General features: G+C 32.3%; 1 long non-coding RNA gene across 2 annotated transcripts; it reads left to right on the top strand.

Moving 5' to 3' along the window:
- Positions 1-4,238: 4,238 nt before the first annotated feature.
- On the top strand, positions 4,239-12,254 carry LOC143047271 (uncharacterized). 2 transcript variants are annotated; one of them, XR_012969476.1, is made up of 6 exons: positions 4,239-4,325; positions 6,157-6,223; positions 7,862-7,922; positions 8,408-8,475; positions 10,370-10,433; positions 11,418-12,254. It is a non-coding gene; the product is annotated as an uncharacterized LOC143047271 (long non-coding RNA). The 2 variants fall into 2 exon arrangements; XR_012969477.1 differs by having other exon boundaries at positions 8,408-8,485.
- Positions 12,255-15,028: the final 2,774 nt, after the last annotated feature.

Below are 15,028 nucleotides of genomic sequence, written 5' to 3'. Positions count from 1 at the left end.
ATATTATGACGAATCACGTTAAGGATATTTTGACGAATCACGTTAAAATTTAACAAATTTGACACTAACGGTAGCCGAAAATGACTGTTGATTAACTGATAAAGGGCATTACTACGCTCTAGCATTTGATCCAATGATGGACAGATATTTTGAAAAATATTTTTTTAACTTTCGTCATTGTCTTGTTAGCTCTATCTGTGATTTTTTATTGTTAGTGAAAATGGATTTTCAGAAAAGTACATGCAGTTTTGTATGTTGTTTACAGTGAAATGAAAATTTCAGAATTATAATGAAATGTTTTCCAAAATAATTTTTCTACTTTCAACACATTGTTGTTGTCAGAAATTTATTTATCGGTGAACTGGATCTTTGTCAAATGCATTTAAAGTTTATGTGCAGAACATTAATCTTTATCTTGAATGTTTTGATGTAGACTAAGCAAATATCAAATCATTGTTTCAGAAATACATTGTTCTTTGAGCGCTGCGTCTTAACTAATATTTAACAACAGTTGCTGAGCATGTTTTAAATGGTGTATAAGATTGCAGTAGTGTTTGGTTTGATCTTCTGTATGTTTCAATTGTTCTTTGGTTGGTTTTATGTTTTTTCTGTATTCTGCAAATGATGTGTATCGTACAATGTAATTCTGAAATGATACATATTTGATATTTGCACAGTCATTAAGATTTAAAAAAAAAAGCTGTTATGAGAATAAAGCTGTTTTGAAATTTGAATCTGCACAAAGGCCTTTTTTAATTTCTTATATTTTCAAAATTATTTTACAGAAAATACTAACATTTAAAATCAAAATATGATTTGCTTTGGAAATTTAAAAATCAGAAAAACATAAAATATTGTATTTTAAATTAAATTTAAGTATAGGAAAAAGTTATCCAAAAAAAATTATTTGTTAACGTCTGCTTCTTCAGAAGTGTTTCTGTGTATCTGCTTGCTAACAAGGTAGTGACGATTGGAAAATAACCAAAACGTATTTTGATTTCAATTTTTCATTTTGAATAACAACTCAATCACATTGCTTATATATATATAAATTAATCCTGACTTGAAATCTTGTAAAAAAAAAATTATAAATTGCATGGTTCTTAAAGTTGACACAACAAAAATTTCTGAATATATAGTTTATAATAAACATTTTGACTAAAGAAAAAGAAAATAATGGAAAATCAATACATGTATATTAATAATTTCCAATACCCAAACAAACTTTCATTCTGAGTTATATAAAGCTATCATCATCATCATCATCATCCAGGGGCAGATTCAGCCATTTCAAAAAGGGGTGTTCCCAACATAGGACTTAGAGAGGGTTCCAACTATATGTCCCCATTCAAATGCATTGATCATCCAAAAAAGGGTGAAACTAAGGCATTTAGAGCAAATCTGACATAGGGTAAAAAAAAATATCAGGATAAGATCTATCTGCCTTGAAATTTTTATATGAATCAGACAACCCCTTGTTAGGTTGTAGCCAGTGAATTGGTCTGTTGACCCCTTAAAGAATTATTGCCCTTTATAGTCAATTTTTAACAATTTTTTCGCAAATTTTTGTAATCTTTTACAAAAATCTTCTCCTCTGAAACTACTTGGACAAATTTAATCAAACATGTCCACAATCAACATTAGAGTATCTTGTTTTGAAATTGTGTCAGATGACCCTGCCCGTGAACCAAGATGACCAACATGGCCAAAATTAGCACATAGAGTAAAATGCATTTTTTGGCTCATTTCTCTGAAACCAAAATTAAAGCATTTAGAGTTAAACCGTGAGGTTAAATTTAGGTCAAACTCTATCTACCCTGTAATTTTAAGACCATTCAGGCAATCTGTTGTTGGGTTGTTGCCCCTGAATTGATAATTTAAAAAAAAAATTGCATCTTTTGGTTATTATCTTGAATATTATTATAGATCGAGATAAACTGTAAACAGCAATAATGTACAGCAAAGTAAGACCTAAAAATAAATCAACATGACCAAAATGGTCAATTGACCCTTTTAAGGAGTTATTGCCCTTTATAGTCAATTTCATTATAGATAACTCGAAACACTACTATTGTAATCGGCAAGAATGTTCAGTAAAGTAAGATCTACAAACACATCACCATCACCAAAACATAATTTTGTCATGAATCCATCTGTGTCCTTTGTTTAATATGCACATAGACCAAAGTGAGCGACACAGGCTCTTAAGAGTCTCTAGTTTTTTTGTTTTTTTTTACTGTTTCTATAAACTGTTGTAGAGCCAGTACAATTTAGTAAGGGAGATAACTTTGTTTAAATTCTTATTTTATCATCAAAATTCAAGTTTCTAAAGCAACTTTTTAATTATTATTATTGGAACAGAATGGCAACTTGAATTAATCTGATAACATATAATATTCTTTTTAACATTGGTCATCATGTTTTTTAGACCATGTTTGTAAAATTTGGGCTTTTCTTTTTCAATAATTTCCTGTAAAATAAATTATTAGTTTTTTCAAAAAAGATAGAGGGTTGCTGCTCAAATGGAAGGTATTAAATTTAGAGTGCCAAATGTTGAAGTTGAGATCATCCCTTCATAAACTTTACGGACAACATCAAAGATTGGTTCACCAAGTCCATTATGGAATAACCATTCACAGATGATATATCAAATATTTTCCTTATGTGGTAACTACAATCTGCTTCCCTTTTCACGAATGTGACCTACTGAATTGGCCTATTTACCAGGTTTGTGATAACATGAGCAACACGATGGATGTCACATGTGGAGCAGGATCTTCTTACCCTTCCACAGCACCTGTGATCATCCCCAGTTTTTGCTGGGGTTTGTGATGCTTATTCTTTAGTTTTCTATGTTGTACGTGTCTTGTGTACTATTATTTGCCTGTTTGCCTTTTCTTTTTTTAACCAAGGTGTTATCCGTTTATTTTCTATCTATGAATTTGTCTCTCTGGTATCTTTCTCCCCTCTTTTGAGACTTCTGAAGAATCATGGTAAAACTTTAACCAATTTGACTCTGATGGTAGCCGAATATGACTTATTGACGTCTGACGACAAAGGGCATTACTACCCTCATTTTTTAATTTCATTTATTTTGTATGACTATTAACATATAAAATCTGCATGATATATAAGCTTTTATTTAGAGCTTTGTTAATTAAAGAAAGTAAACATAGTTTTAAATAAAAGTTTAATAGGTGGAAGAAATTATTGGGTACTACACATTTGGTAAATTTTGAAAGTTTAAAATCACATCTGGTATTTTTGTCTGAAATTAAATAAATTATTTGTATTTTACATTGAGAACTACTCAAGTTGTCATAGGTCTTCACCAGAAAAGATTGTCAATTTCGCCCGCCTTTATGACGTCATTTACAAGATAGAAGGCGCGCCTGTATCCCTGCTCTATTAAAAGTTTCCAGCACTTTCATGATTGTCATTCTGTAGGGTAGTATAGATATAATTAATGTTCCATAAGTACATAATTTGGATCGCCATACGACTGAGGGAGGGTGATCATACTTTTACATTTTAATTTCTCGAATATTTTGTTCAGTATTAAATTAAACTTTTCACCCGTTTGCTCAACATGTGATGGAAATTTCTATGCATACATTTTTGTCAAATGGTGATGGAAGTCACATATTACAGATTAATGCGAGATACATTCTGGTGACTACTTTCAATTTAATTTTGAGTGTTCAATGGAAAGGATATTTCGTAAAATAAAATAAATTCAGTGAACAGATTAGCATAAAACCTGTGATGAAAACGATTATCATAAAGCAACCAGGAGACCAGCTCCATGGAAAATGGTAAAATGCATCTTCAACCAAGTCTTGAGTCTTTACCAAGAAAATAATAAAGGCAAGTTTATTTAAGTGAAACAGTTTCTATACATTCTCTAGAAATATTTGATAAAAAGTTGAAATTGAGACATAACTGATTTGCTTCCTTATTTTCTGCATGCAAAGCTGTTAGCACCATTGGAGAATATAATTACAGTAAGATTTATTTGTTCAAGAGGAGATAACTCTGTAATATATAAGTTTTGTGCAGTTGATATTCAAATCATAAAACCCTTTGATTATGTTTTGTTTTGCATCTTTTATGTTAATTTTACAAACTTATGTTGATGTTATACTTCTATGTACATGCAGTAAGAAAGCAGAAGAATATTTAGTAAATGTTATGTTGATAACAGATTAAATGAATTTGTAATATAAATAATGTATCCATTTTAATTATTTTTTAGGCTATATCCTGTGTAATGTTTTTATGGTATTGGGAATAAGACTTGGTGGTCAAATACAGCTAAATCAATGGTAGGTACATGTACTAGTATTTTGTTCCATTTTTGAAAAGAATACTGTAGATTCATTTATTTTCGTGGATTGTAGAATGCCCGTATTTTCATGAATATTTGATTTTGTTGTTTTGACAAATTCTGCATACAAACCTATATAAAGGAGTAGGTAAGGGCCGATTTTGGCCTCAAATTTCAGGTTCATTTGATGAAAGATTTTGGACACTTTTTAAACACTTATGTGTCTATTTCAGTTGATTCAATTAATTTATATGAAAGATTTTAACTGATAAACGCTCTGATTCAAGCTTAAATATGAAAAATCTATCAAATATGCCAAAATATGTCACTTTTCAGATGGTTTTGTCAAAAACGAAAGTGGCCGCATCCGTGTTCATCCTCAACCTTTATATATGTTATGTATTATGAACACAAATGTGGCCACTTTCATTTATGACGGAAACTGTCTAAAATTTAACTAAAATGCTAAAATTGTGAAGATTTTAGTAATTTAGCATCACTTAATGATGCTGAGTACCCGATATATGAGTGTTGTATTGTCAAAAACAGCCCATATTTATGTAGCAGAAGCATTCTACTTTCCAATAAATAATTAAAGGTTTACATTGTAACAATTTTGTAAAACTGCTATATTTTGGGGCCAAAAAGGGGTCTTACTGGACCTACTCCTTTGCTATTGTTTGAACATTTAAATCTGTGGTTCACCTGTTCCCACAAAATCCAGGAAAGTTGATATCCACCAAATAATTATGAATCCACAGTAACAAATGTATAATAGAATTATTATTCTTATTCTTATTCTTGATGGCTAACAAGAAGGGGAGGGTCCAGGTAAGGCGTAATGGGCGTATGCCCCCTACCTTTCAAAAAATCATCATCTGCTATTGAATATGACACTTTATCAAATTCATTAAATAAACACATAATCTGATTTCTTTTTATATTAATTCGGAATCACAGAGACATTAAACTCAATTATGATATTAAAATGATTGACCTTTATGCCATGAGAAATCAGCGAAAAATTGTTCCAATGAATCCAGTCTAGTCTAACTATTTGTTGAAAATGAGAGTTCTGCAGTGACTATGTTTTCATTTTAGGTTTTGCATTCATGTACATTTATACTAGTACTATTTATATTTGGTATAGTATTTTTACTACCCAATCTGGATAGCATTTGGTAGTATCATATATATCCATTAGTCAGAGTAACTAAGTGACGTCATGGGACCTACATTTTGCCATCAAGTTCAAGCACCATATTTATTCATGTACCATACACCACCTATCAGAACTTGTATTCCACATTAAAGCCTACAATATTTATTATTGGAATTTCTCATTAATGGTCTTCTGCTGTTAAGATCCATTCAATCATTTTAGTATACCACAGACAATTAATTGAGAGTATTCGGCATAAAAAAAAATGTCAAACCCTGACACTTTAACAATAAAATATACATGCTCCGATTCAGGAACCATTACATTAGTGCATTTCATATATATTTTATGTTATTTTGCAAAAATAAGGTCCAAAATTTTTCTCCTCGGTCCACTCTGAGAAAAAAAATCATTCTCTGCCCCCTCTTTCAAATATCCTGGACACGCCATGGACAAGTCTTGCTCAGAAGTCTACTCTCTAATCACTACCATAGCATGAGTAAATTTAAGGATCTGATGTAATTTTAAAAAAATTGCTGGGTTACTGTTGATAGATTATCTAACTGATCCATATGTTTTTAACATCTTTAACACATTTATTGCTTTGTACAATTTGTAAGAAAAGTATATTACAATTATCATTTAAAAAAAAATATATATATTTCAGGTTAGCACCACGGCTTGTCCTTTAAGATTGATGCATGGAATAATGGCCATTGGAGCTGAAAAGTATGGTTAGTATCAGTTAGACATTTAAACTATTCAACCTGGGAACAGTATATCTAATGGGAAAGTATCTGATAGGTTATTCAGTAAAAAGTTGATTAAATCTCGGACACAAGACTTCCTGAGACTTCACGAGATTTCTGGATTTTTTTGTCACATCTGACTGAAAACTATCGGAACTGCTCAATAAATTAACAACATAATTCTAATTGTAAATTTTAGCATAAAGTAGTTATATTTGGTCAGATAAAATCACAAAAATAAGTTTGATTTATTTGATATGAAGTGTTTTATAATGAGAATGCAATCGGCACCATTTTTTTCCCCCCTATTTGCATTCTGAACCATTCTGTGATAAACGAATGCAATTTTCACAAATTTACACTGGCAGGATTCCTTATAAAACTAGTTTGAATGACATTTTATTAATATCATCAGAAACTATTAGGATAATAGAGAGTACATTTTTAACACATGTCCGTTTCTGTAATTATAGATTATCGTTGATCATCTCAACGAGATTGATTTTCTTGCTTGAGCCGGTACGGCATGCATGTCCCCATTCAAATGCATTGATCATCAAAGATAAAGGGTGGTCCAAACCCCACCCCTGGATCTGCCACTGGAAGTCTACTCTCATTTATCAGCATCATCATATAAGTAAATTTTAGGATGGGATGTAATTGCAAAAAAGTTTGTTGGGTTGCTGGGTAGCTGTCTAATCCGCATGTTCCTAACATTTATTACAAATGTACAGACTATTTCTATTGATAATATATATATATATAGCAAAAGTAAATAAATATGGTGTACAGAATGCATATATTAAATTTTTTTTTAAATTCGCAAACTACATTTCACATCAAATAATAATAGTTCGTTAAAATATTGTCACTAGTACTTTAATTTCATGCCTTCTGGCAATCTTCAGGCAACGTTTTAACATGTCCTTGACGACACTACCGTTGGTAACATTTATAACGTTATAATAATGGTAAGGGGAGATTAATCAAACGAGTTTACCTAGATCCGTTTAATTTTGGCTAAAAGACCTTTATAAAGTGTGCTTCCTTTGCCAGTCTGTCCTATGTACCATTCCTTGCAAGCGCTGCATACAATACAGTAAATTAGGTTAAAATGTTTTGCAATTAATGTCTGTATTTGGAACAATGGTTTGGCCGTTTAGTAATGTTATTTGCAGCCCGGTTTTCATATATTCACAAAGTTAACATCTAGGGTCATTATATTTTGAAACGTTGTATTTTATTCCAGTTGGGTCATCAAATTTAGCCCTTGTTAAAATCTTTTTAAGTTCTGTAGTTCTCTCTCTAAGTGCTATGGACCGGAGTTCCGTCATTGGTATTGCTTTTGCCTTTTCTATTCCCTTATCTATTAGTGGTTTTGGATAGTTTTGTTCCTTCAAAAACACCTTTTGTTCATTCAAACGTAATTCCTTCGTAGACTCATCACTTACAATTGTACATACATGTCTTGCAAGACAAAACGGGATGTTTCGTTTCGTGTGTGAAGGATGACATGAATGAAAATTCATGTATTGGTGGGTGTCCGTCTTTATATATATATATAGGATACTAACAATGATCCTGTTAAGTAATTTTTAATGACGATGCATTTTTATATTTCAGGTTAGTATTACAGCTTGTCTGTAAGGATTGAGGCTAGAAATAGAAAGAGCTGACTTTTATGGTAGGAATAAGTACATATATCAATGAATTTTTCAACTAGGTTTTTATGTTAGAAGAGTATGGATAATTTTGAAATATCAAGATCCATTTGATTAGGAAAGTAAAAAAAAAAAAATTTTTGAAATCTCTTTTTTTTTTGTTTACCCAATTTGTTCTGCTATATAGAAATTAAGAGATGTGGCATGATTACTAATTAGACATTAATCAACCAGAGACCATATGGCAAGGATTTATGTAACTAAAGATCACTTTAAGGCCTTCACCAATAATTAAAATGTATACTGTATTGTAAGCTATTAAAGGCCCCAAACTGATAAAATGTGAAACAATAAAAATGAGAAAACCAATGCCAGAGATATGATTAAGACATTAACTAAAAACTAAAAAAACGAATAATTTATAGAAGCAAACAACAACTTTTTTATTTTATATTGACAAAAATGGATTTGTAAAATATATAATCAATCCATTTTAATTCCTTTGTAGGTTCTTTCTGTGAGATGTTTTCATGGTGCTGGCAAAACACTTGGTGGTCTTATGCAGACAATATTAAGGTTATTACCTGTATGTTTTTCCTGTTTAAAAAAAAAAATATATCATATGTTTTATAGAATTTCTGCGGAAATATTGCTCTAGGATTATAAGAGATGGTCAGAAGTCTCCGTATCATTATATGAGTAAATTAAAGGATATGATTTAATTGCATCAATAATTGCTTTGTTGCTCGATAGCTGTCTAATATAAGGTATATATTCATGGATACCGCCATCTTGGATTGTACTATCGCAGTACACATTCAGTCTAGTTAATTGCTCAAATCTGCAAATTTGTAGACAGATGTGCAATTTTATTGGTTAGATTGTCTTTTATGTGAGCAAAAATTGCTTATTTATTATATTTATTCAAAATTTCATCAAATACCAAACATTTGTGTTAAGAATCATTTTTTTCAACTTAGTAGTTTAAGGGGAGATAACTCTTTAGTAAAAAGAATAAACTAGACTGATAGGAATGTTTTTTTTTATTTTTACTTGTAGCAAGAAAACAGGTCCAGTGACACCATTTTTTTGTCGAGCCTGCAACTTTTGTTGCAGAAAGCTCGACATAGGGATAGTGATCCGGCGGCGGTGTTAGCTCACTTCTTAAAAGCTATATATTTTAGAAGGTGGAAGACCTGGATGCTTCATATTTTGTATATAGATGCCTCATGTTACGAAGTTTCCGTCAGTCACATGTCCAATGTCCTTGACCTCATTTTCATGGTTCAGTGACCACTTGAAAAAAAAGTTCAGAATTTTTGTAACGTTGAATTCTCTCTTATTATAAGTAATAGGATAACTATATTTGGTATGTACGTACCTTGCAAGGTCCTCATGCCCGTCAGACAGTTTTCACTTGACCTCGACCTCATTTCATGGATCAGTGAACAAGGTTAAGTTTTGGTGGTCAAGTCCATATCTCAGATACTATAAGCAATAGGGCTAGTATATTTGGTGTATGGAAGGACTGGAAGGTGTACATGTCCAACTGGCAGGTGTCATCTGACCTTGACCTCATTTTCATGGTTCAGTGGTTATAGTTAAATTTTTGTGTTTTGGTCTGTTTTTCTCATACTTTATGCAATAGGTCTACTATATTTGTTGTATGGAATGATTGTAAGGTGTACATGTCTAGCGGGCAGATGTCATCTGACCTTGACCTCATTTTCATAATTCAGTGGTCAAAGTTAAGTTTTTAAGTTTTGATCTTTTTATCTAATATTATATGCCAAAGGTCAACTATATTTGGTGTATGGAAATATATTATGATCTATATGTCAGTCCCGCAGGTTTTATTTGACCATGACCTCAATTGCACGGTTCATTGGACAGTATTAAGTTTTTGTGTTTTGGTCTATTTTTCTTAAACTATAAGTAATAGGTCAACTATATTTGTTGTATGGAAGCATTGTTAGCTGTACATGTCTGCCTGGCATGGTTCATCTGACCTTGACCTCATTTTCATGGTTCATTGGTCTTTGTTTAACTATCTTGTTTAATGTTAAGTTTATGTGACAGTTGTAATAACGCTTTATACTTAGGACTATCAACATAATATCATTGATTAGTAAAGAAGGCGAGACATTTCAGTGTGTGCACTCTTGTTTAATATTACTTATAATAAACCTATCTTCTCACAATTTATTTCAAAATCCTATCGAATAGATTTCTTTTTATGCACAAATTGTGTTTTTTCATGATCATTCTAAGCACTTTTAGGCAATTTTCAACGACTCAGCTTAATAAATAGCTCGATGACCCATCCTTTTTATTGTATTTTAAAAAAGAGCATAGTTAATTAAAATCTTCATTTTGACAAAGTATAAGAAAATTCTATCTTAGGAAACATATACCAATGATCTACCTTAAACAAAATTAATTTTTGATGATGAAGCATTTTATATTTCAGGTTAGCATCACAGCTTGTACATTATAATTGAGGCTGGGTATGGCCATTGGAGCTGACCTTTATGGTGAGAATCAGTAGATAGATTTATGAACTATTTATCTAATAGCATGTCAATGTTGATTTTTAACACTATAGAAAAATTAAGAGATGTGGTGTGATTGCCAATGCAATGAGACAATTGATACATATGACAAGCATTTTAGCAACTCATATCACCTTTCACCTTCAACAATGAGCAAAACATATACTGTATTGTAAACTATAAAAGTTCACAACATAAAAAAATGTGAAGATTTCAAGGGTAAAACTAGTGGCCTGATGAATGAAAAATCAATTATAAAGAAAAACAAATGTCAGACATCAAATAAAGTTTTGTTATGCCCCACCTACGATAGTAGAGGGGCATTATGTTTTCTGGTCTGTGCGTCCGTTCCTCCGTCTGTCTGTCTGTTCGTCAGTCTGTCCCGCTTCAGGTTAAAGTTTTGGTCAAGGTAGTTTTTGATGAAGTTGAAGTCCAATCAACTTGAAACTTAGTACACATGTTCCTTATGATATGATCTTTCTAATTTTAAAGCCAAATTAAACTTTTGACCCCAATTTCATGGTCCACTGAACATAGAAAATGACAGTGCATGTTTCAGGTTAAAGTTTTTGGTCAAGGTAGTTTTTGATGAAGTTGAAGTCCAATCAACTTGAAACTTAGTACACATGTTCTCTATGATATTATCTTTCTAATTTTAATGCCTAATTATATTTTTTATCCAATTTCATGGTCCATTGAACATGGAAAATAATAGTGCGAGTGGGGCATCTGTGTACTTTGGACACATTCTTGTTCATCCTATTTTGCTTATTAAGACTGGTATTTTAAAAGTTAATAATGTCACCAAATCATTTTAAAAAAAAGTGAAAGATTTTTAAAGTTATATGTATTCTTAATTTGTTATGACCAGTTAATTATTCTCTTGCATTAAATAGTGTTTCAATTATTTTCATATTTAGTTTTGACTGAGATATGTTTATAAAGAATCTGGTTTTTTTTTTCCAGGTAGCTTCTACTGCATAAAATGATTGTGTGGATAACTATAACACACAAAAATGTAACTCACACAAAATTAGTGTGTGTTTGAGAAGATTATTGAAGTCACCACGGAATTTTTCACAGGAACAATATTTGAAAGTCTTCACTGCCTAGCAAAATTCACCAGGAAATATGCAGCCAAGAAATATATTACAACCAAACACCAGAAAAAAATAGCAACACTCAAGACTTCATGGAGAAAACTACAACCTAAATCCACAGCAGAACCGATAGTCAAATGGATTCCACAGATAGAATCCCGCACTAAACAGGAAATTTAGAATCATAGCAGCACAATCTAAATACCAAGCATCAACTCTGGTTAACACACAAAAGAAAACCAGAAAAATCAACCATAGATGTACTGACTGAGAAGACTTACACCTCAGCGGTCCAGAAGATTCAGATGACAATGTAATATGTGTGAAAACCACTGATCAGGACCGAAGAAATACAGTACAAACCACTATGGCTATTTAGTGGAAGAAGAACAAACATACATGACTACCAATAACTATAAAACATACAAGGAACCAGTTCAAAGCTCAAGCCAGCAAATAGTATGCAGATATGACTCTCCGAGGTTAATTGGATGACGCAAGTAACAGTACGAGGAATATATAACATCTTCACCAGATGAAAAACAGTAGACAATAACATTTGTTTCTGCATTAATTTATTTTGAAAACTTTGCAACTTTATTATTCTTTTAACTCAATACATTCAATACATAAGTAACCCATGATAACAGAGGGAATAGATAGAACATTATGATGTAAAAAACTTGATACCGTTTTTTTTGTACTCCAAATATTTCTTTTGTTTTTTTGTTATTACAACAAATAGATATATGAATAAGAAGATGTGGTATGAGTGCCAATGAGACAACTCTATCCAAGTAACAATTTGTAAAAGTAAACCATTTTAGTTCAAAGTACCGCCTTAAACACAGTGCCTTGGCTCACGCTCAACAGCTAGTGTAAAACCATTCAAACAAGAAAACCAATGGTCCAATCTATATAAAAAACGAGAAATGAACCACATCAACAAACAACAAACACTTAACATCAGGTTCCTGACTATGGACAGATGCAAACAAAAGCAGCAGCTTGAAACGTTTAAATAGGTGGTCAATTTAGATTTTTGTCGCAGAAAGCTTGACATAGGGATAGTGATCTAGTGGCAGCGGCATTAGCTAACTTCTTAAAAGCTTGATATTTTAGAAGGTGGTAGACCTGGATGCTTCATACTTTGTATGTAGATGCTTCATGTTAGGAAGTTTCCATTGATCACATGTCCATGGTCCTTGACATCATTTTCATGGTTCAGCGACTACTTAAAAAAAAAATTAAGATTTTAATTTCTCTCTTATTATGAGTTATAGGATAACTATATGTGGTATGTGTGTACCTTGCTAGATCCTCATGTCCGTCAGACAGTATTCACTTGACCTTGACCTCGTTTCAAGTCCATATCTCAGATACTATAAGCAATAGGTCTAGTATATATGGTGTATGGAAGGACTGTAAGGTGTACATGTCCAACTGGTAGGTGTCATCTGACCTTGACCTCATTTTCATGGTCAGTGGTTATAGTTAAGTTTTTGTGTTTTGGTCTGTTTTTCTTATGCTGTATGCAATTGTCTACTGTATTCGGTGTATGGAATGATTGTAAGGTGTACAGATCTAGCTGACAGGTGTCATCTGACCATGACCTCATTTTCATGGCTCAGTGGTCAAAGTTAAGTTTTTGAGTCTTGGTCTTTTTTTCTAATACTATATGCAATAGGTCAACTATATTTGGTGCAAAGAAATATTTTATAATGTACATGTCAGTCTCGCAGGTTTTATTTGACCGTTTTTCACGGATAATTGCTCGGTGTTCAGTTTTGTGTTTTGGTCTGTTTTTCTTTAACTATAAGCAATAGGTCAACTATATTTGTTGTATGGAAGAATTGTATGTTGTCATACCCGTAGCCAGGAGGGGTTCGGGGGGTTCTGACGAACCCCTCCTTGAAAACAAATAAGACTGTTAAAGTCAACGTTCTGTTCGAGTTGTGACTATTAGAGTCGAGTTTTTGAGGCCAACGAACCCCCCTTTGGAAATTCCTGGCTACGGGCCTGGTTGTACATGTCTGCCTGGCATGGTTCATCTGACCTTGACCTCATTTTGATGTTTCATTGATCAATGTTTAGTTTTCATGGTTAAGTCTGTTTCTTAGAAACGTTTATATAAGCAATAGGTCAACTATATTATGATATTTAGTGCATTGAATGATTGTGCGGTTTTCATGTATTTCTTCTTTGGTTTATTTGACCTTGACCTCATTTTCTTGGATCATGTTAAGTTTATGTGATAGTTGTAGTGAAGCTTTATATTGAAGACTATCAACATAATATCAATGATTAGTAAAGAAGGCAAGACATTTCAGTGTGTGTGCACTCTTGTTTTTCACAATAACTGTTCAAGAGATGCAGCTTGCCTTTGTAAGTGGTATTTCTTTGATTTCTGGATGATAATTATAGTCTCACTTGACCCAATCCTTTGAAATTGTACACAATATTGTGGATCATCGACTATTCTTTGGGGTGTTGCTGAATGGCGAAAACGGAAAAGGGAAACTGAGAGAATTAACATCTTTTCTTTGAGGTTATTTTTATCTACATACTAATAATAGGCAAGTTTTTTTTAGTTCAGTGAAAGCTTTATATTTTAGAAGGTGGAAGACTTGGATGCTTCATACCTTGCATATAGATGCCTCATGATACGAAGTTTCCGTCAGTCGCATGTCCTTTTCATGGTTCAGTGACTACTTGAAAAAAAAGTTCAAATTTTTTGTAATGTTAAATTATATAATTATTATTAGCAATAGGATAACTATATTTGGTATATGCGTACCTTGCAAAGTTCTCATCCCCGTCAGACAGTTTTCACTTGACCTCGACCTCATTTCATGGATCAGTGAACAAGGTTAAGTTTTGGTGGTCAAGACCATATCTTGGATACTAAAAGGCAATAGTAGTAAATTCAGTGTATGTAAGGATTGAAAGGTGTACATGTCCAACTGGCAGGTGTCATCTGACCTTGACCTCATTTTCATGGTTCAGTGGTTATAGTTAAGTTTTTGTGTTTTGATCTTTTTTTTCTAATACTATATGCAGTAGGTTTACTACATTTGGTGTATGGAATGATTGTAAGGTGTACATGTCTAACTGGCAGGTATCTTCTGACCTTGACCTCATTTCCATGCCGGTTTAGCGGTCGAGGTAAAGTTTTTGAGTTGGTCTTTTTTCTTATACTATGCGCAATAGCTCAACTATATTTGGTGTATGGAAATGTTTTATAACTTAAATGTCAGTTACGAAGGTTTTATTTGACCTTGACCTCATGTTCAGGGTTCATTGCTCAATTTTAAGTGTTTGTGTTATGGTCTGTTTTTCTTAAAGTATAAGCAATAGGTCAACTATATTTGTTGTATGAAAGAATTGTTTGCTGTACATGTCTGCCTGACATTGTTCATCTGACCTTGACTTCATTTTCATGGTTCATTGGTCAATATTTAAATTTATTGGTTAATA

This window comes from Mytilus galloprovincialis, chromosome 10, assembly GCF_965363235.1.
Source record: "Mytilus galloprovincialis chromosome 10, xbMytGall1.hap1.1, whole genome shotgun sequence".
Classification (NCBI taxonomy): Eukaryota; Metazoa; Mollusca; class Bivalvia; order Mytilida; family Mytilidae; genus Mytilus; species Mytilus galloprovincialis.
The sequence above is the reverse complement of the archived record's forward strand: the minus strand, read 5'-3'. Positions and strand labels throughout refer to the sequence as shown.